The sequence below is a fragment of the Dreissena polymorpha genome, chromosome 7 (genome assembly GCF_020536995.1).
Source record: "Dreissena polymorpha isolate Duluth1 chromosome 7, UMN_Dpol_1.0, whole genome shotgun sequence".
Classification (NCBI taxonomy): Eukaryota; Metazoa; Mollusca; class Bivalvia; order Myida; family Dreissenidae; genus Dreissena; species Dreissena polymorpha.
The window spans coordinates 31,505,951-31,529,691 of record NC_068361.1 but is presented as its reverse complement, the minus strand read 5'-3'; the positions used below and the strand labels follow the sequence as shown (position 1 = coordinate 31,529,691).

General features: G+C 35.9%; 1 long non-coding RNA gene across 17 annotated transcripts; it reads left to right on the top strand.

Moving 5' to 3' along the window:
• Positions 1-16,290: 16,290 nt before the first annotated feature.
• LOC127839202 (uncharacterized) lies at positions 16,291-23,396 on the top strand. 17 transcript variants are annotated; one of them, XR_008030217.1, is made up of 7 exons: positions 16,291-17,868; positions 18,079-18,162; positions 18,327-18,414; positions 18,690-22,288; positions 22,513-22,614; positions 22,748-22,807; positions 22,972-23,396. It is a non-coding gene; the product is annotated as an uncharacterized LOC127839202 (long non-coding RNA). The 17 variants fall into 17 exon arrangements; XR_008030215.1 differs by having other exon boundaries at positions 18,579-22,288; XR_008030213.1 differs by having other exon boundaries at positions 18,327-22,288.
• Positions 23,397-23,741: the final 345 nt, after the last annotated feature.

Below are 23,741 nucleotides of genomic sequence, written 5' to 3'. Positions count from 1 at the left end.
ATTTTAGTTCCTGTGTTTTTTTTATAACGTTATACACAAATCCTATTAGTCCAAGAACGATTGCAAACACGGCTAGAATGCAAAACACAACTTCGATTATAACAAGGACAGATCCTGTTTCGCTATTTTCGTTAGCCTTTGTGGTTGTTGAGCCAATATTTGTGATATTACCACTCGTTATGTTATGGATTTCACTGTAGTTTTGTTGTGTGCTAGTTTCGTTTGCAACTATCGATGTGCCAAGATCGCTATTTTCTTCAACCTTTGTGGTTGTTGAACCATCGCTAAGGGCATTGACAACTGATGTGTTATGTTTTTTACTTAATGTTTTAGTGGTATTTTCGTGTGCAACTCTCAGTGTTGCTTGCGTGCTTTTTTTGTTAACCTTTGTGGTTGTCGAACCATTGTTGGGGATATAAGCAAGCGTTGTGTTTTCCATTTCGCTGTTTGTGTGTGTGTCAATTTCGTTTGAAACTGTCGATGTAACGAAATCATTATCGCTACTGCGTTTTTCGATGTCTGCAACATGATTAGATGTATTGTCTGGTACCAAGAATCGCCATAGAGAATCAGTAGCTAGCATCCTACCTATATTCGGGGTCAAAATCAAAAAGAGTTTGCCTTTGATTTGGAAACAAAACCTGTCCCTGTGATTATCAATGGTCAAATAATTGTCTTTCACGCCCAAATTTTGATTTATGACTTTTCGTATGGCCTCGAGAATATCATATTGCGTTGTGTACATTCTCTCAGGAATATATACAATTTTGCGTAACTTGTCTAGCGCATCATCATAGGAAACGATCGAGAATGCACCATTGTATATACCCAGATCGCGCTCTGGCGATTTCTTGAAGCAGTTATCGTTACAGCTACATAGAGACACAAACAAGACAAATAGTATGAAGCGCAACATAGCTGGTTTTTATTTCATTCATCTAACAAAACACATGTAATAGCTATATAACAAAAAATTTGCACACAACAGACTACAACACAAAATCTGCAGGAATGTACAAAACGAGGCCGTTTGTCAGCAATTCCTTTGACACACAAAATGCGACAAAGTTCGGTGGGATGTGAATGTTGGGAATGCATGTTCTAACCGCTTGAGAGAGCATATCTTCGTGTTCTTCGTTTTGACACTGATTGATGAAGTAAACTTTACATGGGTCTTCTTCGGGTAACATTTCGCTAACGGGCATTGGGGCTTCTTGTACCTCTTGTTCTGGGATAAACGTTTCCGCAATTTCTTCTTTCACGATTGACAAATCGACCGGCATACTGATTATCTCATTTTGCTCCGAACATGCCTTCACATCAGAACAAGGCATTTCATTTGTTTTGCAAATTTTGCAAAGCATCTTTTTGGGGAGACTCGACTGATCCTTTGGATCTTCAACAAATTTGCGTTTGCGATTAGGAATAGCATTGACTAATCTACCTTTTCCCCCATCGATCAGCTCCGTTTCAATGTGAAGACTGTTGATGTGCTTGCGGTACAAAGGATGCATCACAAACAAAACCTCTAACGCCTGACACAAATTTGTATTTGGATATCCATATTTTGGTTGCAGTGAGTATACGTTAGCATTCATCTCTCTCATTTCGATGCCAGTTTGCAACGCTTCGTATATTTCACCACAGCTTCTCACAATTTTCAGACCTATTGTGAGCTCTTTCTGTGTACTGACAAGCTGAAAGTTTTTACTCGGTAGCACTCCTTTTTTCACCAATATTTCCACGATATCATTTTCCGAACAATCGAGTAATGTCATGACTGCTCGAAAGTAGGTGTTCAGCTTCAATCGTATCTGTGTCCTTTCCAAAGATAGGCAAGTGGATTTCACCGAATAGACTTTGCTAAACTCCTCGATTCCGTGCAACTCCAACACTGGTATTATGCATATCGGCAGTCTGTAGTTTAACGTGGGATTCGACTGCATGTATCTACCCTTCTTTATGCGCTCGGTTAGAGTTGCGAAATGTTCTGGTACTAATGTTTTCAATATTTTGAAGTAGCACATATCAATCTTTTCATCGGCAACAGAAAACATCAAGTCAACATATCGTTCAAACGCAGCTAGTGTCGGTTCATCGAGAAACACATGGTCCAGCGTTGGCTTGTAGTTCAAGTAGTCATACGGACTGTTAGTTATCGACGTAAAACGCAGTCCCTCGACATCTGTGAAAGGACATGTAACGCTGAACATGTACTTCTTTTGGTGACCATTCGCATTGAAATTTCTTTTCTCACGAATGAATTTTTCGCACAATGTTTGGACCGACATGTTGTCGCTTCTGTTGTCAGATTGTAATTGAGACACATTCAGTTTTTGTTGCAGTATTTATACAAGTCGTCGTATTACAAATTCCATGATAAAAACCTAAATTGTTGAATTTGAATAACAGAAATGGCTCGTTGCAGCGAAAGGAAAGGCGAAAGCAAATTGAATACACTCATCAAAGCAAACCAACCCGAGTTGCTAGCTACACACATTAATCAAAACTTTGGTTTCGATTCATCGTGTTACATTGTTATCAAAGAAAAACATGTTTTGCCTGTTGATTTCACACAAACAGACCTAGAACAAGTTGTCATTCATATATCAAAATCTGAATTCATACAGTTTGTGAAGCTCAGGTTCAGCGATTCTAAAAGCAATGGGTTTGATTTTCTGCTGTGTGAACAAACCGATTACGAAGATATCTACGGCAATGAGGTTCATCAGTGTCACCTTTATTTTTCAAACACATGTACCAAAGATATGGCAGCTACGAGCTATTACTTGACACAAGCCTTAAGTATGATTGGAGTACTAACATTTTCAAAGAATACGCATGACAAACTGGCTTCGTGTCTAATCAAACGTTATGGTCAAACACTCGTACCCAAATGCACTACTGATTTTTGGAACAAACAACTTGACTCATTTCGCATGAGAAGCATTCTTGAGGTCTCGCAGCAAGATGACTCAGCGACACTTCGTGAGGAAATTGAGCGTTTGATGCAATCAAAGTACAACTTCGTTTCTTGTGAATACAATACGGCCAACAAAAACCTAAATATTCTGTATACTGAAACAAGTAACAACAGCTTTGGGTTAGTGGTTGTCAAAGAGTCGCTGCAAATAAAAGGCGCTACATGACTGGTAGATCAAATCATTCTTGATCTAACCTTCAAAGCGATAACATGTCTGTGCCAGCAACTACATTCCGGGTTCCAAAAACTGAGGACTGGGATATGGAGATTAGGCTGTCTGAGATAAAAAGTATGTTGTTAAGAATTTCATATGTTAGTGTTGGAGGTTTGATTGTAAACGTTGAATGCTGTAACTAACTTTTGCTTGTTCTGTTTCAGAAACCGTCACTCCAAAAACTGAGGACTGGGATGCCGAAATTGCGGTGGCGAAACGTCCTCCATTCTTTCTCAGCGTGGGCAAAATAACACAGCGACGTATAAACCGAATGCACCGATGCTGGACCTGTCACTGCGTGCCTGTCAATTGTCGATGTGCAAAATATTGAATAAACTTGTTGAAACGTTAACATGTGTTTGTTTGTTTGGTAGAAAATGTTATATAGGTAGTAACTTGAAAATTGACTCTATACACCTCAACAATGCTAGCCGTTGAACTCAAAGATTTGGGATTTTTTCGACATATGTTGCGTTTGAATATTGAAAAGTGGAACAAAGCTGTCGAAATGTACATCATGGATCTCTATCCAGATGTGAAGTTTACATTTTCGACGCGAGATCAATGTTGGAAAGCGACAGATACGGAAATTGTGTACTATGTCGATATTGAGGTTATTCTGATCAATCCGAAATATGATTTGTGCTGGACACACCAAGATCCCACAAAACGACTTCAAACCATTAATGGGATTTTGTTGAGCTCAAAAGCCAAGAGAACAAAACTCGTAACGTTTGACCAAGAGTATTTTTGAGACAAAAAATGTATAAAGATGTTGAAATAACCAATTGCATGTGTAATATAATATCATATCATATCATGGATGATACCGACGCTTTCTGCACGTATCAAACAAGTATGTACATGGAAAACTATATCGATAGACTGAAAACGTTTGAGCATTGGTCTCCCCAAATACAGCCAAACAAATACCAGCTTGCTTCGTGCGGGTTGTACTACTTGGGACAACACGATCGTTGCAAATGTTTTCGTTGTGGCATTGTGTTGTATCATTGGAAATCCACAGACGATGCTTTCTTGGAACACCATAAACATTCACCGAATTGCCAGTTTTTGCGAATGGTGGGTCCAGGAACAAGACTGTTGATAAACACATGAGTATGTTTTGTATAATTGTGTTGTTAATAAATATCATGAACCGTTCAATTCGTTTTGTTCTTATTCTTGTAGTAACATATACTTATTCATGCAACTACCAAACGCAAAGTTGAAAAACAAGTACTATTGTGTGCACGAATGTTTGATTTCGCTATTGCGTTAGTTATTGATATAACCCAGTGTCGTATGTTTTCTCAAACTATATTATCCAACTCTAATCAAAGCAAATACAAACAACTATGTATATGTAGTTTCAAACGATTTTATTCTGCAACAATCAATATTTCAAACATTCAATCTTTCGCAACAACAACGTACAACAGTTTACATAGTCCACTAGATCAGCCCACATAGTCCGCTCGATCACAGATGCAAAAGCCTCACTCCTCTGTTTTGGCCGTAACCCTGAATTTCGCCACACCATTCGCAGCGATCGTCGATCCGCGTACATGACACACAGCTGAGGGCCTCGCATCTACGGCAAAAGTTCACCATCGAAAAAAAGTTTTTGCACGTATGACACACAATCACTAAAGTAGTGTCATAAACAGTTGGCAGCATTTCGCCCATGCTCTTAATCCATCTATCACAAGCCGCTTTGTTGTTTCCAGCTGACGACTTAGTCTCACGATGCTTATTCTGCCTCTCTAACCATGCCCGAAAACTTCCACTTTCAGCAACCTTTGCCATCCAACGCTGGCATGCGTTTCTGTCAGTCATGTTGATTGTGTAATGCAAGTTGCGAAATGAATCAAACATGCGAAAACTTGTCTTTTTATAGTGTTCCAACCCTAGGGAACTTTCACGCGGTTAACGGCTTATGCCTGGTGTATCACTGCTAAACGATGTGACCGCATTTTAAACCAACGTCTTTGTTGATAAAAAATGGAGTCAAGCAGTAACGTTTCATACATGTAGCGCGGTTATTTTGACTCGTAGTCGCTACAAAATTGCGTTAAGTGTGCAGTTTTCGGTGTGTTTCGATCAAGGATACATTCATCTGCGTGAAAAATGCCACCAGTTTTTGTTTCTTTGTGGGTTCGGTGAAAAATCAACGTTCAAACTGGTGTCATTGTCCAAACCGTTTTTGAGTTATCCGAAAACATGGAACAGTTTGCCTGTCAAAATGCATTTTGGAGGTTTTATGTTGGATTTTGTGTTCATTTTTGGATAGTTTCAATTGGAATTTATTTCATAGTACAGTGTACGTATCACATTTTTGTCTTGTTTTATGACAGACGAAACAGTGTAATGTTGAAATGTCAACAAATCTCAAAGGTAAACAAAGAAAGTTGAACTACATGATAAATCATATTGTGTAGTTGTTTGTACCAAAAGTGAAACACTCTTAGCAAAATGTGTACTTCAATTCAGATTATTGTGAAAACTTCTGGTTTATACAAAGTCAGTCAGTTTAGAACTTGATTTGTGTTGTTTTGTTTTTTTATCTGCATCAGACTTTTTTGACTAGGTTATTTGTACACATCAAACTCTGCCATACTAAGTTGATTTCTAAAATGAATGAACACTCAGTATTTATTTGTAACTGTGTGCGGCTAACACCGTGATTTCATCTCATGGCATAAGTTGAACAATTTCTAACCAGAATTTACATTTCAATGTGACATTTTATATATGTATTAATGAAAACATGCACTGATATATCAGAATATTCTAGGCTTACTTTTCATATTTTAGACATAGAATGCACAATTGCCCATGTTAAAGTCTTATTCGCAAGCACATTTTATGTCCTAAACTCCAAAAAATCTATATACACAACAAAATACAAATTCTGCTTTTTACCAACATGTGAATTTTTGGCCACAACAATCTTTCATTCAAGTTGACACAAATATGTGTATCAACAGCAAACCCCATAGGAAGTTTGTCTTGGTTAGAGTACCTATAGTATAGATATTTAGATATCAAGAAGCAAACCCTTCATAACAGGTTATGGTGTACAAAGTTCAAAAAAAGGTATTAACACAAAAAATGGAAAATTTGCATGTGTATCAGTACAGAAACTGTATTGCACACAAATATTTTATCATGTTGACTTGACAGTGTAGAATATTTCATCTTGAATCAGAATTTGAAATTGTGATACACTGTATGAATTACAAAAGAACATGTGTGCACTTTCTTTTCAAACATTTTTCTCTCTACAAAAAAACTAACTGCATATGTTATTCTGTTTCAGGTCTTTTTTCTGATCAGTTCCCATGTAAGGTATATTTTAGAATTTTGATATAAATCCCACATAACCGGCTATGGTTGAGAATGATGCAAAAAAGGTATTTACACAAAAAGTGAAAACTTTTGCTATTTTGCAGGCATGACAATGTCTGTTTACCAGATTTCATTCAAATACATTTTACAGTGTGTGTGAGCTAGCAAGCACAACCACAAGCCAATTCTTGGTTCAGATTCATAAGCATCTGCATTCTTGTTTCAGTGCAAATATGTGTGAAGGTAATTATGGGTATGAGCTAGCAAGCACAACCACAAGCCATGTTTTGGTTCAGATTTCTTTTAGTCATGTCTATAAGAGAAGATATGATAATTTTGATACATGGCTCTCATAACTGGTCTCATTCAAATGCTGAGAAAAAAGTATATAAAGGCTATTTAGAAAAATATGGTTTTTTGTCAGCAAATTCATGTCTGGCCACAAAACTCATTGCGTTGTTTGTTATGCAGTGATGATCAGTATATATTATCAGATTGGTTTAGAAGGAGATCTATGTCATGCAAAACTAAATCTCTTCAGTCAATTTCTTCTGGGTATGATATTGAAACTGTGTGGATAGTATTTACAGTCAAGTATAAAATTTTGCATTTTGGTCTACACATTCATATTTGATCACAATAATCATTCTCTACCCAAGCTAATTTGTATGCAATGCAAATTGAAGCAACCAAAATGTATTAACACTGTGTGGGCTGGGATTGTACAACTGTTCTCTCAGCTTAGCATGTTTGAAATAAGAATTGGTTAAAGACGTGTATGATACAGATATTTGAGGATTGCAAATCAAAACTGGCATATCATGTTTGCCTGAATGTATGTGAACAAATGTCATATACATGGTCAAACGGGGTATTTTAGTTGAAGAGAATATCTGATCACAATCATAATTGCTAGGTTTTGACTGCTATGCATAGTGACTATCCAGCATTGATCAGTTCAAACGCCAGAGTAGTAGAATGTATAACGCTTTCTCCAGTCCTGTGCTGGTTGAAAAAGATCCAGGTTCAAGTCCTGGCTTTGGCATGAACATGTGAATGGCTGCATTAGTCAATATCTTAATTTCTGATCTATCACTATCAAAGAAACAGGATTAACGGTTATAGAGAGCATTAACAAGTACAACATGTTTTCAAAATGTATGTTTCCACATTGTAGTAATTTGTAAAAATTGATAAACAAATTATGCAAAACAGTTTGGACTAAATGTTTAAACAAGAAAGGGAACATGCACAGTCAAATGTCTCATGACATTCATGATCACTTCATATTGAAATGTTTTATGTATTGTTGAGCAAAAACCGTGTGAAGCCTGTCTCTGTTAACATATCAGTATTTTGTGCATTGATGTTATGATTTCATGTATGGTTATACCTCAACAGATTCACATTGAATTAATGCTTGTTTCTAGCTGCACTATATAACAGTATTCAATATTATCATATATGGGACGTGTTATGTAGTATTTTGATTTCAATTCTAACCTTCACTTTTCTACTTATGAAAGAGCATTTATATTTTGTGCACCAGGCGCTGTGAAACACAACCGTCTACTTGTCTGACTTGTGTGAAATGGCAGTGTTCAGTATTTTCAAATTCTTTCACTCACAACTCTGTGTATAATCATATAACACAAAAACACAAATGTAAGGTTTAACATAGATTTTATTGACCCATTGCTAGCCAAAAATGACATAACCTGGTCCAAAACAACCAGTTTTACAATCATATGGTATTTTGCATTTCAAACAAACAATTTGTTCACCAGTGTTAGCATTTAGAAATTCCATGTACTTTGGAAAGCAATCTAGACAACAAAACCCGTGACCACACTTCTTGCTGAACACTCTAGGTGGATTGCTTTCAAGTTTGCATAGTTTGCAGGAGTCGATTTTGCTGCTGCTTTTTAGATCGTTTGAAATAATATCAATTGCATTGGAAATGTTTGTAGCTGCAGTTGTTACGCACGATGTTAACCTCGGCTCATCAATTGGTACAGATTTAACGTACCTTAGCGCCTTATTGAGACTGTCGATTTTTATCTGAGCTTTGCCGTGCGACGATTTTAGTATCTCTTGTTTTTTTAAATACTCTTCGAAAAAGTCTTCATGCTTCTTTTCAGTTGAAATAGCGTCCTGTTTTGCGTTTCGTTTTGGTTTTTTGACAGTTTGACCGTCAGAATTAGCAATAGCTTTTCGTTTATTCGATGTCGTTGTACTAGTTGAACCTGTTGAGTCGTTGGAACATTGCTGTGATGGCTGAGCCATGAAATTAGCTGCTGCATCGTTTTCTCGCGAACGATATTCTGTTTTAATTTCTTCGTCAGTCATTGTGAGAAGTGAGTACAAAATTGGATGCTTTCGTATCATCTCACTGGGTGTTGAATGCAATGGATGAGTTTCATCATCTACACGAACACCAGCATTGGTAAGCTGTTTGGAGAGCGCCATGTCGCTTTGAAATCTCAAGGAAGAATGATTGTGTTGTGTCAAAAACTAGCTATTTATACCCGTGACCTTAATTTTCCTTTTTTAAGGCCAATATGAGCCTGAAGTCGTGTAAGCATAAAACATTCATTTCAAGCATGTAAAACAAAACACAGATTAGATGTTTAATATGATTTATTCATACTATGTATCAACCAATAATGCCATAGCGTGAGCCAACTTGATATGTGGCGTTTTCATCGTACTGATGTTTGCATTTCAAACAAATAAGTCGCCCAGAATTTTTGTTGTAGACGTATTCCAAATACTTCACTATGCACTTCATACAGCAAAACCCGTGTCCGCACGTCTTGCTTATAACTGTTGGTGGATTGTCTTCATTTTTGCATATTCGGCACGAGTCAACATCGCCACTGTTTTGTAGTTCACTTGAGATGCTTTCTATAGCAAGCGCAATGTTTGAAGATGCCTTTGACAGAAAAGAGCAAACCGTTGGCTCATCGCTTTCTTTGGATTGTACATATTGTAACGATTTTTCAATAAACGCGATCCTAGTACGAGCATCAGCGTGCAACGATTTTATTTCTTTTTGTTTCTTGAGATACTGCTCTACAAAGTCAGTCTGCTTATTGCCAGTTGAAATTGGGTCTTGTTTTGAAGTTCGCGAACCTTTAGGTTTTTTGACAGTCTGACAGTTATTATTGGCAATAGCTTTGCGTTTATTCGAATTCTTTTTACTAGTCGAACCTGACGAGTCGTTAGAATTGTTCTGTACAAGCTGCGTTAAAAAATCAACAGCTTCTTCGTCTTCTCGGGATTGAAACTGATTGCCAGCTTCTTCGTCTGTCATTTTGAGAAGAGAGTGCACATTTTGACAAGTTTGGTCGAGCTCAATTGGGGTGAGATACAACGGATGACTTTCATCATTTAAACAAAAACCAACACCAGCAATTTGTTTTGACACCATTTCGCTTCGCTTACTCAAATGAGAATGATTGCGTTTGTCAAAAGACTGGATTTTTATAGTACAAGTTTGTGTTATATATTTTTTTTTATTTCGCTGTACATTTCGAAACATGTTGATACTACTAGATGTTATATTACACAATGACTCATATTTAGCATTCGATCCATCGCAATTCGATACGACATTGTTCGTAAGCTCAACGTTATTCTACTAAACAATCAAACTATATCTAACCTGCTCGACTAACAACCAACACATGATATGCATTTCAACATTTTATTTTACAACAAACATCAAACATATGAAAACAGTCAAAAAATTTAATCAGTGAAAAGCATTCGCACCCAGCCAGTAACTTCAGCTCGACACATAGCGCAGTCTCCATCAAACATCATCAGGCAGCAGTTTTCACAAAAAGTGTGCCCACACCTTGTCAAGGTACTGTTTTTTTCCTCATCGTAGCATATGGTACACGTTTTCAATGCTCGAATAGCCTCATCTTTTTCTTCTTGAAGTTTTGTTCTAAGCGAATCCAAAGCCTGCTCTTTTTCAAATAGGAGCTGCGCTATTATCCTATCGGTTTCGAGTTCATGTTGCTCTTTTAGCGCGCGTTCGCGTTTAGACCACTCATCCTCGAAGAAACGTTCTTGATCATTAATCAAATGTTCGCTCGCTTCTCGCTGATAAGATGAAGCCTTCTGAATACACGATACCATTTTTTTGCAGACATCGCGACCTTCCTTTGACATAGCGTAGTCGCTGCTGTTCACAAACGCTGTAACCTGACTTCCAAGTCTGTTCAGTTGATAGCCGAACGACTTTAGATCAATTGACGCCGATTGTTCTGGTCGAGTGTATGGCTTTGTAGCATGTCGCTTGCCCTTGCCAGTCGTTTCGCTACTACCACTAGCAGCGTCTGTGTCCTCGAACTTTGGCAGTCGGTTTGCGTATTTCGGCATGATTTCGAGTCAATGTTCTCTCTTGGAGTCTCAAATCAAGAATGATGACAATAGCTGTCCGTGTCGCTTTATATACCCAACGGGCTGGTGCGTTTTCAGTATATAGACAAAGCATAGCGCTTACATACCAAAGTCCTTGATAAAGATGAATAGCAAATTTCTAACGCGTGGCAGATGTAGACACTCGTACTTAAGAAAAACGCTGAACAAAGTTGCATGTCTGAGGGATTTTGATAAAACGTACGTTAGCGAGTTGGGTCAGTACCTCAGAAAGACATTTCCCACATTACGCGACGACTGTAAATTGTACATTAAGCACGAAGTAACTATTCAAAATAGACGACCCGATTTCGTTATTCATGTACCAAATGTTGCGCTCATACTGTTAGAATACAAAACGTCGAATGTTACAACAAAAGTACGCAGAGAATATCTAACTCAAGTACTCGATACGTATCACAAGTTTCGACAAAGCTTATGCGTTAGTGAAAATTCCAGCCATATACGTTTACTTAGCATTTTGCTCATTCGCAATTCTTCATCTCGACAAAATAAAATTGTGTGTGTGAAAAATGAGTTAATACCTAACAGCTGTTATTTGATATGAACTTGTATGAATATTTTTGCGAAATGTACTATGATCAATTTTTAAACGCAACAGTGCAGTGGAGTATTTTTCAAATCACAATATCTCGCTAGTACAACTTTTTTTCCAATCCAATACTTCATCAAATATCTACCAGCATCGCACGAGAAATTACACCCAGTACAGCGAGGTCATAAAGTGCAGATAATATCGAACGTCATTTCAAATTAAAGTACACGGATAGATGAGTATTTGCGAGAAAGTTTAACTGTACATTTCTCAACAACCTATGCAGATATTGGGATCAAATTTTGACTATGATATTCAACTAAGAAAGCTCCACAATGATTGTTCCATACGTTGTATTCTTTTGTTAATGCTTCTTGGACAAAAGTGCAAGTTTATGGTCGAAAATACCGTTTGTATGAAGAAAACTTTTTTGCCTTTTCGTTTTGCTAAACGAAATATGTACAGTTGAATAAGGAATTGTTTTCTGAAGAATTTGGTGTATACCACTTTGCATGTATGTGAATCATTTCGATTAAATACGTAGGAAGTTAAACGCAACATTGATATTTTTCTTGACATCGGCATCGAGTCAAAATTCATGACGTGCAGTAGATCTACGTAATTTCGCTTCATGTAAACAACCTTGGTGCAATATCGTACAACGAGGTTTAAGTGCATTTTCTTTGAAACCACTCAAAATATCAATATGAAATTTTCAGTACAGTACACAGATGGCTATATGCTACAATTACGTACTGATTAGTTTGCCCTGAAATATATGCTTCTATGTAAAATATCTGTCCGAAATCTTTTGTATGAAGAAAACTTTTTTGCTTTTTCGTTTTGCTTAACGAAATATGTACAGTTAAATTGGGAATTGTTTTCTGAAGAATTTGGTGTATAACACTTTGTATGTATGTGAAACATTTCGATTTAGCACGTAGAAAGTTAAACGCAACATTGATCGTTTTGTTTAAATCGGCATCGCGCAAAAATTCATTACATGTAGTACGTCATTTCGCTTCATGTAAACAACCTTGGGTAAATATCGTACACCGAGGTTTAAGTCAAATTTCTTCGGAACTGTTCAAGTCATCACTATCAAATTTAAAGTACAATGCCCAGCTTATTGTTAGCTACAACTTTTCTATTGTAATTTTTGTTCCAACATACATGCTTATGAGATAAAAATCACGTTGAAAACGTTCGCAACAAGAAAACTTTTTCATCCTATCGCTTTTTGAAACAAAACTGATATCATCTTATAGAAAATTTCATTCCGAATATTTTGATATGACATGCTTGTATGTCTATTGTATCGCTTGATCAAGACTAGCCGAAAACCATTTTGCCTGTAATCATGAATTGACTTTTAAAGCACACATGTACTGTAGCTCGAACGTCATTTCTATCCATGAAAACAACTTTGGCTTGGGTGCAATATCTTACAATGAGGTTTAACTCAATTTGCTCGAAAACGTCTCATGATAGTAAGATGAAATTTTCACCATAATATGTAATCCTATGATAGCTACATTTTTTGTTTCGCCTATATTGTTCTCACACGACTCATTGTGTCAGATATTCTACTTTGCAAAACTCGCTAACAAGAAAACTTTTTTGCGTTAAGAGCATTCATCTTTAGTTTGGTATGATTCTGTTGGAAATTCAATTCCACGCATTTTGATGTATAACACTTAAACGTCTGTCTAAACACACAAACAATACAGTGCAATAACGATTTCGTACTAAACGCATTTCTGTCTTTAACTTTAGATTTTTACAACGTCGTCTTTTATCCATGTAAACAAACGAAACAAGATGTTAAGTTACATCGGTTTAACTCAATTTGCTCGAAAACGTCTCATGATATTAAGATGAAATTTTCACCACAGTATTGTATCATATGATAGCTTCATTTTTTGTTTCGCCTATATTGTTCTCACACGACTCATTGTGTCAGATATTCAACTTGGCAAAATTCACTAACAAGAAAACTTTTTCGTGTTAAGAGCATTTATCGTTATTTTGGTATAAGCTTGTAGGACATTCGATTCCACGCATTTTGATGTATTACACTTTACTGTAATTCTAAACACAACAAAAATACAGTGCGATAACGATTTCGTACTAAACGCATTTCTGTCTTTAACTTTAGATTTTTTACAACGTCATTGCATTTCTATGCATGTAAACAAGCGGGGAAAGAGTTTAAGTTGCATCGGTTTAACTCATTTTGCTCGAAAACGTCTCATGATATTAAGATGAAATTTTCAACATAATATGTAATCCTATGATAGCTACAATTTTTGTCTCGCCTATATTGTTCTCACACGACTCATTGTGTCAGATATTCAATTTTGCAAAATTCACTAACAAGAAAACTTTTTTGTGTAAAGAGCATTTATCGTTATTTTGGTACTAGCTTGTAGGAAATTCGATTCCACGCATTTTTATATATTACACTTTACCGTATGTTTAGACACAACAAAAATACAGTGCGATAACGATTTCGTACTAAACGCATTTCTGTCTTTAACTTTAGATTTTTTACAACGTCATTCATATGCATGTAAACAAGCGAGGGAAAGGAGTTTAAAATGCATCGGTTTAACTCAATTCTTTCGAGAACGCCTCATGATATTCAGATGAAATTTTCACCACAATATTTAACCGCATGATAGCTACAATTTTTGTTTCACCTATATTGTTCTCACACGACTTATTGTATCAGATATTCAACTTTGCAAAATTCGCTAACAAGAAAACTTTTTTGTGTAATGAGCATTTATCGTTATTTTGGTACTAGCTTGTAGGAAATTCGATTCCACGCATTTTTATATATTACGCTTTACCGTATGTTTAGACACAACAAAAATACAGTGCGATAACGATTTCGTACTAAACGCATTTCTGTCTTTAACTTTACATTTTGACTCAACGTCGAAAACTCTCTGCGAATAGAACAGTGATTTCGTACAAAGTTTAACTTCGCGTTTCTTCCCAACCATTTGACCGATCAACATAACATTTTCGCATTAATATGAAACACGATAATAGCAACAAGTTTTGTGGGGATCATTTTTTGCTAACATATTCGCATTTGGTAGAAATTCTTAGTTTTTCGCATGAAAATCACTTCGCTGACAAGAAAAAAAATTCCCATTTAAGACAAGTATAAAACAATTGATACCATTCGATAAGGAATTCTGTTCTGCACATTTTGATGTATGATACTCCACAATAGGTCTAATTACAAGAATACTGCTGAGAGAAAACGCATTCGTGCTTATAGAAATTTTGAACTTTAAAGTATCGAGTTAAACCGAACGTCGTTAGATAGCGAATAGTTGATAAAACTGTGTTTGTATCGAAGCGGTTTATTTTAACTGTCACAATAACGCGTGAACGCATTTCGATGAAATTTTCACTACGATAACCAGCAATCAGAGAGGAACAATAAGAGTTTAAATATTTTGCAAGTAGATAAGTGGATATATGTCAAAATTTCTGTTTATTGGTAAAACTTGGGTTGATATGAAGAAAAGATTTTCATTTCGCAATATGATACAGTAATATTTGCATCATGCGATGGGGAATTTATTTCTGTGCATTTTGGTGTAACATACTTGATGTTTTTGTAAAACGCTGCAGTTATACGGGCAGAAAACCATATCACAACAAACACACATTTCATGAATCGTAATTTTGACCCTTCGTTGTCAGTGCAAATCGACGACGTCATTTCAATGAAACTCATCTTTCAACTTAAAGGGGTGTTTACATATCGACGATAGAAAATTGTGTTTCTTTGACAGTGGTTTAAGTGCAATATCTATAGAACCAGTTGTTTAAATTCCATAAAATTTTCACCAGATGAACCGAAATTTCGATGCGCTCATACTGGTACTATTTGAATATACAAAATCGAACGCGCGAGTTATGAAATTTTGATTTTAACGCAAATTTTCTCGATATTTCAAATTTTCAAGAACAATTGTACACATAACCATACTATTTGTATATCATTGTGTAGGCGCCAGTGTGCTGAACATTTTGATATATGTGGTTTGATATTTATTTTCTATATCTTCGTTGTACTAGTACTAATCACAAAACACAGTTGAAAAAATCACAGCGCGATAGTTGCTCTTTAATAAAGTTAGTGCGAAATCGTATCGAGCTGCTTTCGTCAGTCGAACGTCATGAAAACATTTGAGTTCTCGGAATTGAAAATAAATATTGAATTGTTCAGGCTATGTAGAAAACTAAATGGGTATACGGGAATATTTTGTGCTGATGTTAAATGTTCAGTAATAAATATTTTGATGGATTACTCACATATTTGATATGATCTAGGATTATTTCAGAATGATAGGTTAGTAAATCTATGTTTGACTAGATTTTTTTATATACTCGCCTTTTGTCGTTTTAACATTGACTATAAAAATCTGCGTTGAGTACGCCTCATAACAAGATTTGAGACCTAAAGACCATGGATTTGCTTTAACTCGAAGGAAATACTGGATGGATTGTACGGACTCATGCTTATCAATTTTTATGCCCATTCAAGCTGTGAGTGTGAATATTTCGGCTTGTATGGTCATGAAAAAATATCATCACAAAGTCAATATTTGTATGATTTTTGCATGGTAAGTATGATTTTTTGATTTCTCATCAAATACACATTCAATTGTAACTTAAATCATGAAGTATAAACATTTTCAATGTGCTTTTTTGTCATTCTTCGTTTGATCGTTGAAGGGTTCGGACGTGTTTTTCGAAGCTCTCGACGTCGTACTCAGTATAAATTGAACTGGGCTGGCAAAGAACGCTCAGTTGCGACTTTGAAATTGACCGTTACGGACGTGTTTTTTATGCGCTCTTTTTTTTACATTGACTTAATCTTAGTTCAATGAAAGACTTTGACAAAGACGGACGTACTTTCGTGAGCTCTGACTATTGATGAAAAGTTTTGAGTTTAACTGACTTGTACTTTGAGAGTTAAATTGACTTCGCGTTATAGAATAGCGACTTGGTACTCGGGTTATGGAATTACTGGTGGACTGCAGTGTTAGGGTATTGTCATGAGATGACGGCTTGACTTTTACTTGCGTTGTGAAATGAAATCATGCTCTCATGCGATGATAACTTTTGAACGTTTAGTACTGACTGACAACGAATTTTTGTGAGCGACTTGACTTCACTTTAAGTTTTGACATCGGACTGATCGGACGTGTTTTTTTAAGCCCTGACTGTTGTGAATAATTAAATTTATGTTGTGGTGTCAAGCGATTGACTGTCAGTTGAGGTTCAGATGTCGAGCTGTGCGGACGTGTTCATCGAGCTGCTGTCTACAAAAAACGTGAGTACAAATTTTTTTCGTTTTACTGTTTACAAGTTGCGTGATGATGTATGATGGTTGTAATGTGTTGGGTAGAAATTACTCAGTGCTGATACAGTGTCGATATGTTGTGATGAGCGATAATAGTGGATGATGGTGGAACAGAATATTCATTGAGCTATTTTGAGGAAGCGAACATATGATGGAAAAATGTTGCAAAAATATTAAATGACAATGTATTGAATCGCTTTTGTTGATATGTATGATATTGATTAAATTGTATTTGCATGCTGTAACATTTCTATTTCATTTCAGGGGGCTGTGGTGAGTATTGTAGTATAAATTTGTTTCAATAAATCATGATGAATGAAAACTGATTTCGATTCGTTTTGTACAGGTTTACTTGTATAGAAGTGTAATGTGTTGGGTAGAAATTACTCAGTACTGATATAGTGTCGATATGTTGTGATTAGCGATGATGGTGTATGATGGTGGAACAGAATATGAGCTTCTTTGGGGAAACGAACATATGATTGAAAAAAATTTGCAAACATAGTAGATAAATGATATGATATTGCTTAAATTGTATTTGCATGCTGTAACATTTCTATTTCATTTCAGGGTGCTGTGGTGAGTACTGTAGATTGTAGTGCATATGTATAGAATTCAATAAAAGATTATGACTGAAAACTGCTTTTGATTCTTATTGTACAGTTTTAGGGATTATAAGTCTATAGCAACTCTGTCGGTTGGTGTTCATGAGTGTGAGCTTAATACAGCAATGTTTGAGTAGTACAAAAATGTTTTCGCTTTTGTGGTCGCCAGCTGTCCGTGATCTGTAAAGTGAAAATACACAGAGCTATGAAGCATACAAATGTTTCGAAATTTTATCAATGATTGTATACTATGCATGTTTTGATTTAGTTCGTTTCAGATTTGACATGAGATGAAAACCTGACATGATTTGAACAGAGCTGGGAAACGAAAAGGTAAGTCTGTTTCATTCCACTATGAACACTTGTATTTTGACAAAAGAAGAGATAAAGTGAGTTACTTTATCATCATGGTTTCATTTGGTGTATTACACATGAACAGAGGTAAACCTAGCTAGCTTTTCGTGTACTCTATTTTGGATGATGAGTATGTCAGTAACTTTAATTGTACGGCTAGTAAAGTATGAACATGAATGCTTTGTTCAGATTTTCAGATGTGTGCTGGCAGTTCAAGTCTGGCAGCTGGAGTGAACAGTCGTGTTTTCTGGAGCTCCAACAATATGCTAGAAGGTAAGTAACTATGTTTGTTTTGCATTGCATGTTTTATATGTTTCAGACTTTCAAGCAGAGATGTCATGCTGACTGGAGTTGAGCACAGGGCAGTGACAAAGTGAAAGGTAAGTACTTTTGACTGAATGTTTGTTCTATGCATGTTTTGTTTTAATACATTTCAGGAGTGCTTATCCAGTGATGATATGACAGTTGGAGTGAACAGTGGAGCCAAGCAGTCTTGTTTTTGGAGCTACTCAACAAGCCTTGAAGGTAAGTTTAGAATTTCTCAATGTTAGTGAATTTAAGTACTGTCACTTGCTTTTGGACAGTCGAACAGAACAGACGTGGTTGCGAGAGCTCTCATATCTGTTGTGTTAAACTGTTTTTATGATATGTTATGTTTGTTTGTTTGTTTGTGATGTACTATTTTTCAGATGCTGATGGCAGTGATGGGTTTTCAAGCTGACCTGAACAGAAAAGCACTCATATGGTAAGTACAAAATAGTTGTTATATGGGATGTTTTGTGCATGCTTCTATGTTTCAGGTGTACTTGCTGACAGCGACGAAGACGATACGAGAAGAGGAACATTGTTGAGAATGTGATTGGGACTTGCAAACAGGGTAAGTGTAACAATTGTGTTTGTTTAATTTGTAACATGCGTGCTTTGCTCTGTTTCAGATTTCACATGCAGAAATTAAACAGGATCTCAACTGCTGAAACACAATTCATCAAAAGTAAGGTAAGTTTTAATTCATTGATTTGAGTTGTACAATGTGTTCTTTACTTTATTTCAGATTCGAGTCACTGGTTTACACATGGAAGAAGATTTCCACGTCTGTTACTCAACTCTACAGAAGCAAGGTAAGTCGATCAAATTTTTGTTTTAGTTTGTACTGCTGTAATGTGATGGTAAACTTATGCTATTTTTCATGTGTGCTATGCAGAGATGGAGAATTCAATTTTAAGAAAGATTAACTGCTGCAGCTTAGCTCTGCTCTGTGTTGATTTTTGTTCAAAAACGTTTAAAATGTATGTGTGTTTGAAGATGTTTTGTTTCAGTTGATGTCCAGATGGCAAGCAGTACAGACGTGTTTCTTGAGGCTGCCAAACAGTGAGTACAAACGTTTTATATTTTTCAGTTGTTTACTCATAGAAGTCTGTGAAAGATGATAACAAGGGTTGAATCTATCAGCACTTGTGTCTAAAAATGCTGATGTGTGATGGTTTACTGAAAGGGGTAAATGCTAGCCAGTACTTACACTTGAGCAACCGTGGGATGTCGAACTAACTGATGATGTACTATGATGGTGAACACTTACTTTGTGTATCGAAATGCTTTTGTTGATATTTACTAAATATTGATTGACATTTGTTTGCATGCTGTTAACATTTCTATTTCATTTCAGTTGGCTGTGGTGAGTATTGTAGTATACATTTGTTTCAATAAATCATGATGAATGAACACTGATTTCGATTCTTTTTGTACAGTTTTAGGTATTAGCACTCTATACAAAACTCTGTCGGTCTGTGTTTGTGAATGTGAGCTTAATGTTTGAGTAGAACAAAAATGTCTTTACTTTTGTGATCGCCAGTTGTCTGTGATGTAAAGTGGAAAAAACACAGCTATGAAGCATACAATTGTTTCAATATTTTATCAATGATAGTGTGCTATGCATGTTTTGATTTAGTTCGTTTCAGATACGACATGACATGAAGAGTTGACAGTCGAACAGAGCTGAGCAAAGCAGAAAGGTAAGTGTGTTTCATTTTAGTATGGACACTTGTATTTTGTTTTTATATGGTATGTTTTGTGCATGCTATGTTTCAGGTGTACTTGTAGTCAGCGACGAAGACGATTCAAGAAGAGGAACATTGCTGAGAAAGTGAATGGGACTTGCAAACAGGGTAAGTGTTACAATTGTTCTTTTGATTTTTGCCATGCATACTTTGCTTTGCTCTGTTTCAGATTTCACATGCAGAAATGGTCTCATAGCAGTGCCAACAGTGAATAAGGATTTCAGCTGCTGTGAAACAACTCAACAGAAAGTAGGTAAGCATTGAATGAATGCACTTGAGTTGTACAATTTGATGTGATGCTTTTCTCTGTTTTAGATTCAAGTTCCTGGTGTAGACAGAGAAATGTGTTTGAAGAAGGAATTCTACTACTGTGATTCAACTCTACAGAAGCAAGGTAAGTAGAAACACAATTTTGGTTTAATTTAACTCATGTGTTTTGCACTGCATGCTATTTTTCAGGTCTCTCATGCAGTGATGCAAAAGAAGAAGATTTCAAGAAAGAATCACTGCTGCAACTCAGGCCTATAACAAGGTAAGTGTTTACTATATTGTATACAAAATGTTTCTCTGTTTTACTCTGTTTGAAGGTTTCAATTGCAGAGATGTTGCAGAGATGTTTTGACAGCTTGTGACAGAAAAGAAATTCAGCAGCTGTGTCTCGACTCTAGCCACGAGGTAAGTCAAAACAAATATACTGGTTTGTATGTTATGTTGTTATGCCCTTCTATGTTTCAGACTTACATTGCTGTGACTGTTCCACAGTGGGTCAAAAAAGAGACGAATACAGGTTTCAAGAAGAAAATTGGCTGTTGAAAACCTGCACAAAATATGAGGTAAGTAAACTATTCTTTTGGTTTGTTTTGTGCTTTGTTATGCTTTACTATTTTTCAGATTGGAATGGTGGGTCGTTACAGAGCAGACTTTTGGACAACTGAGAAGTTGAGAAACAGAGAATGATTCAAGATCAGCTAGGTAAGTCTTGATTATTGTGCATTGCTAAATGTTTTTTTTCATTCCAGTATGGCTGTGGTAAGTACACAAACTTTCTATAATTTAATATTGAACTGTTTTTATGACCTGTATTCTGCATTGTAAAATGTCTGTTTTTCATTTCAGTATCCTGTGGTAAGTACACTAACTTTCTTTAATTTTCATATTGAACTGTTTTGATGACTTGTATACTACTATGCAATGCCTAATGTTTTTTTCATTTCAGTAGCCTGTTGGTAAGTACACTAACTTTCTATAATTTCATAGTGAATTGTTTTGATGACCTGTATTCTGCATTGTAAAATGTGTTTCTTTTTCATTTCAGTATGGCTGTGGTAAGTACAATTGCCTTTCATATTGAACTGTTTTGATGACCTGTATTTTGCATTGTAAAATGTGTTTCTTTTTCATTTCAGTATGGCTGTGGTAAGTACACAAACTTTCTTTAATTTTCATATTGAACTGTTTTGATGACTTGTATTCTACTATGCAATGCTTAATGTATTTTTTTCAGTAGCCTGTTGGTAAGTACAATTGCCTTCTTTAATTTTCATATTGAACTGTTTTGATGATGTGTATACTGCTATGCAATGCTTAATGTTTTTTTCATTTCAGTATGGCTGTGGTAAGTACACATACTTTCTATAATTTCATATTGAACTGTTTTGATGACTTGTATACTGCTATGCAAAATGTCTGTTTTTCATTTCAGTAGCCTGTGGTAAGTACACTAACTTTCTATAAATTCATATTGAACTGTTTTGATGACTTGTATACTGCTATGCAAAATGTCTGTTTTTCATTTCAGTAGCCTGTGGTAAGTACACTAACTTTCTATAAATTCATATTGAACTGTTTTGATGATTTGTATACTGCTATGCATTGCTAAATGTTTTTTTCATTTCAGTATAGCTGTGGTAAGTACACTAACTTTCTTTAATTTTCATATTGAACTGTTTTGATGACTTGTATTCTGCTAAACAAAATGTGCTTTTTTCAATTTCAGGTCAGCAATGGTAAGTAGATTGTGTTTCTTTATGTATAATTGTGTATACAAAGTTTTTTTTTCATCATAGCATGTCTTTTATATTTATGCTTTGTGTAAGTAAAATGTTCATAAATCATTCTTATCTTCAAACTAAAAATGTATTGTGCTATGCAAAATGTCTGTATGATTTCAGTTGCCAGAGGTGAGTACCATTACAGTTGAAAAGTTAGTTTTGTTTAGTTAAAGTTTTGGTTCACAGTTCTGTTTGTTATTTGGCAAAATTTACATGTATGCATTGAGTCTTGATTTCAGCTCGATTGTGGACTGAAGAAGATTGCCAGCAGAGGGATTGGATACAAAATACAAAGTAAGTACTGAGTTTCTTACTAAAAGTTTTGAGTTGTATTCATTGTGTGTTAATATGCTATGATTGCTATGAACATGGCTTTTGTATTTCAGCGAAGACAACATAGGTAAGTAAAATTGTTATCTGTTTCATGTTTACTGTTACAGTTCAATATTGTGTTTATAAATTGTAAGTTGTACAAACACATTCAAAAGTTTCTGATCATGCTTTCGATTTCATTTCAGCTTTACTGCTGGACGAGTGTTCTCTACTACTAGACGTGTCAGGTTTACTACCAGGCGAGCAGTGACAACAAGGCGCCTTTGTGGAAACAGCAAAACAAACAAGTGAGTATTAGTTGAACAATTGTTTGAGATTGTTTTAATGTTATGTTATACTTAAATGCAAAATTGTGCACATAAATTGTAAGTTGTACAAACACAGTGAAAGTTTCTGATCATGCTTTTCATTTCATTTCAGCTCTACTGCAAGACGAGCAGTAACAGCAAGGCGCCTGAACATGCAACACAATACAAAAAAGTAAGTATCAGTCAAACAGTTGGTAGAGTTGTGTGTTTTTCTTTAGCAGTTTGTGTTTACTATTTTATTTGATACATGGTATATTACACATGCATGTTTTTATCATTTCAGGCTGTTTACTTTCATCGTTTACTGTTTAACACAATTTGCTTTTCTATTTTCAGTGCCAATATCCAAACCTTGATGTGGACACCGAGTAGTCAATACATACGTGTGGCGTATAGCTGCGACAAAACCGTGGGTCCATCGCACCGATAACTTGAACATTGGCCCGTGTATGGACATCAGTGCAACTTTGTGAATCCATGTATCTTTGTGAATCCATGTAACATTGCGAATGTGTGTCGATCGAAAAATGTGTACATTCTGAACTGAAACGAACTCGGTGTTGCAAGTGGCAAGTGTTGACAGTGTGTATGTTAATGTTTATGTTTTTACATGAAAACTAAAGGAGATTGTTCTCCTACCTTTTTTTTCCTTGTTTTATTGCGCTGGCCAGCAATATTGATGTATTGATGTATGTGTTTGTGTTTAAACTATGCAATACCAAAATCAAACAAAAAATAAACATTAACAGTCATTAACTGTGTTTGGGCGGCCGAGGGGTTTAAGACTCCACAAGTGTGAAGCGCACTGATAGCACTTGGGGGTAAACACCTCGGTATTTCGGTGCTAAAATGTTTTCACGGTGCTTATTTTGACGCACTGTTAGAACTACCAACCAGTTAATGATTGCATGATCTATAAAACCAATTTTAAGTCTACTTGGGCACAAGAGATTCCAAGTACCAAAATACCAACAATTAACAAGCAGACGCTTTTCAAAACTATGACCGCTGAGATTGATAGTCAGATGGAGTCCTGCCCATTTAGCTGTGTAGCGGTCTAGGGCGGGGTTGCAAGTCAATACGAAATGAGGCGCTATAAAGCAACT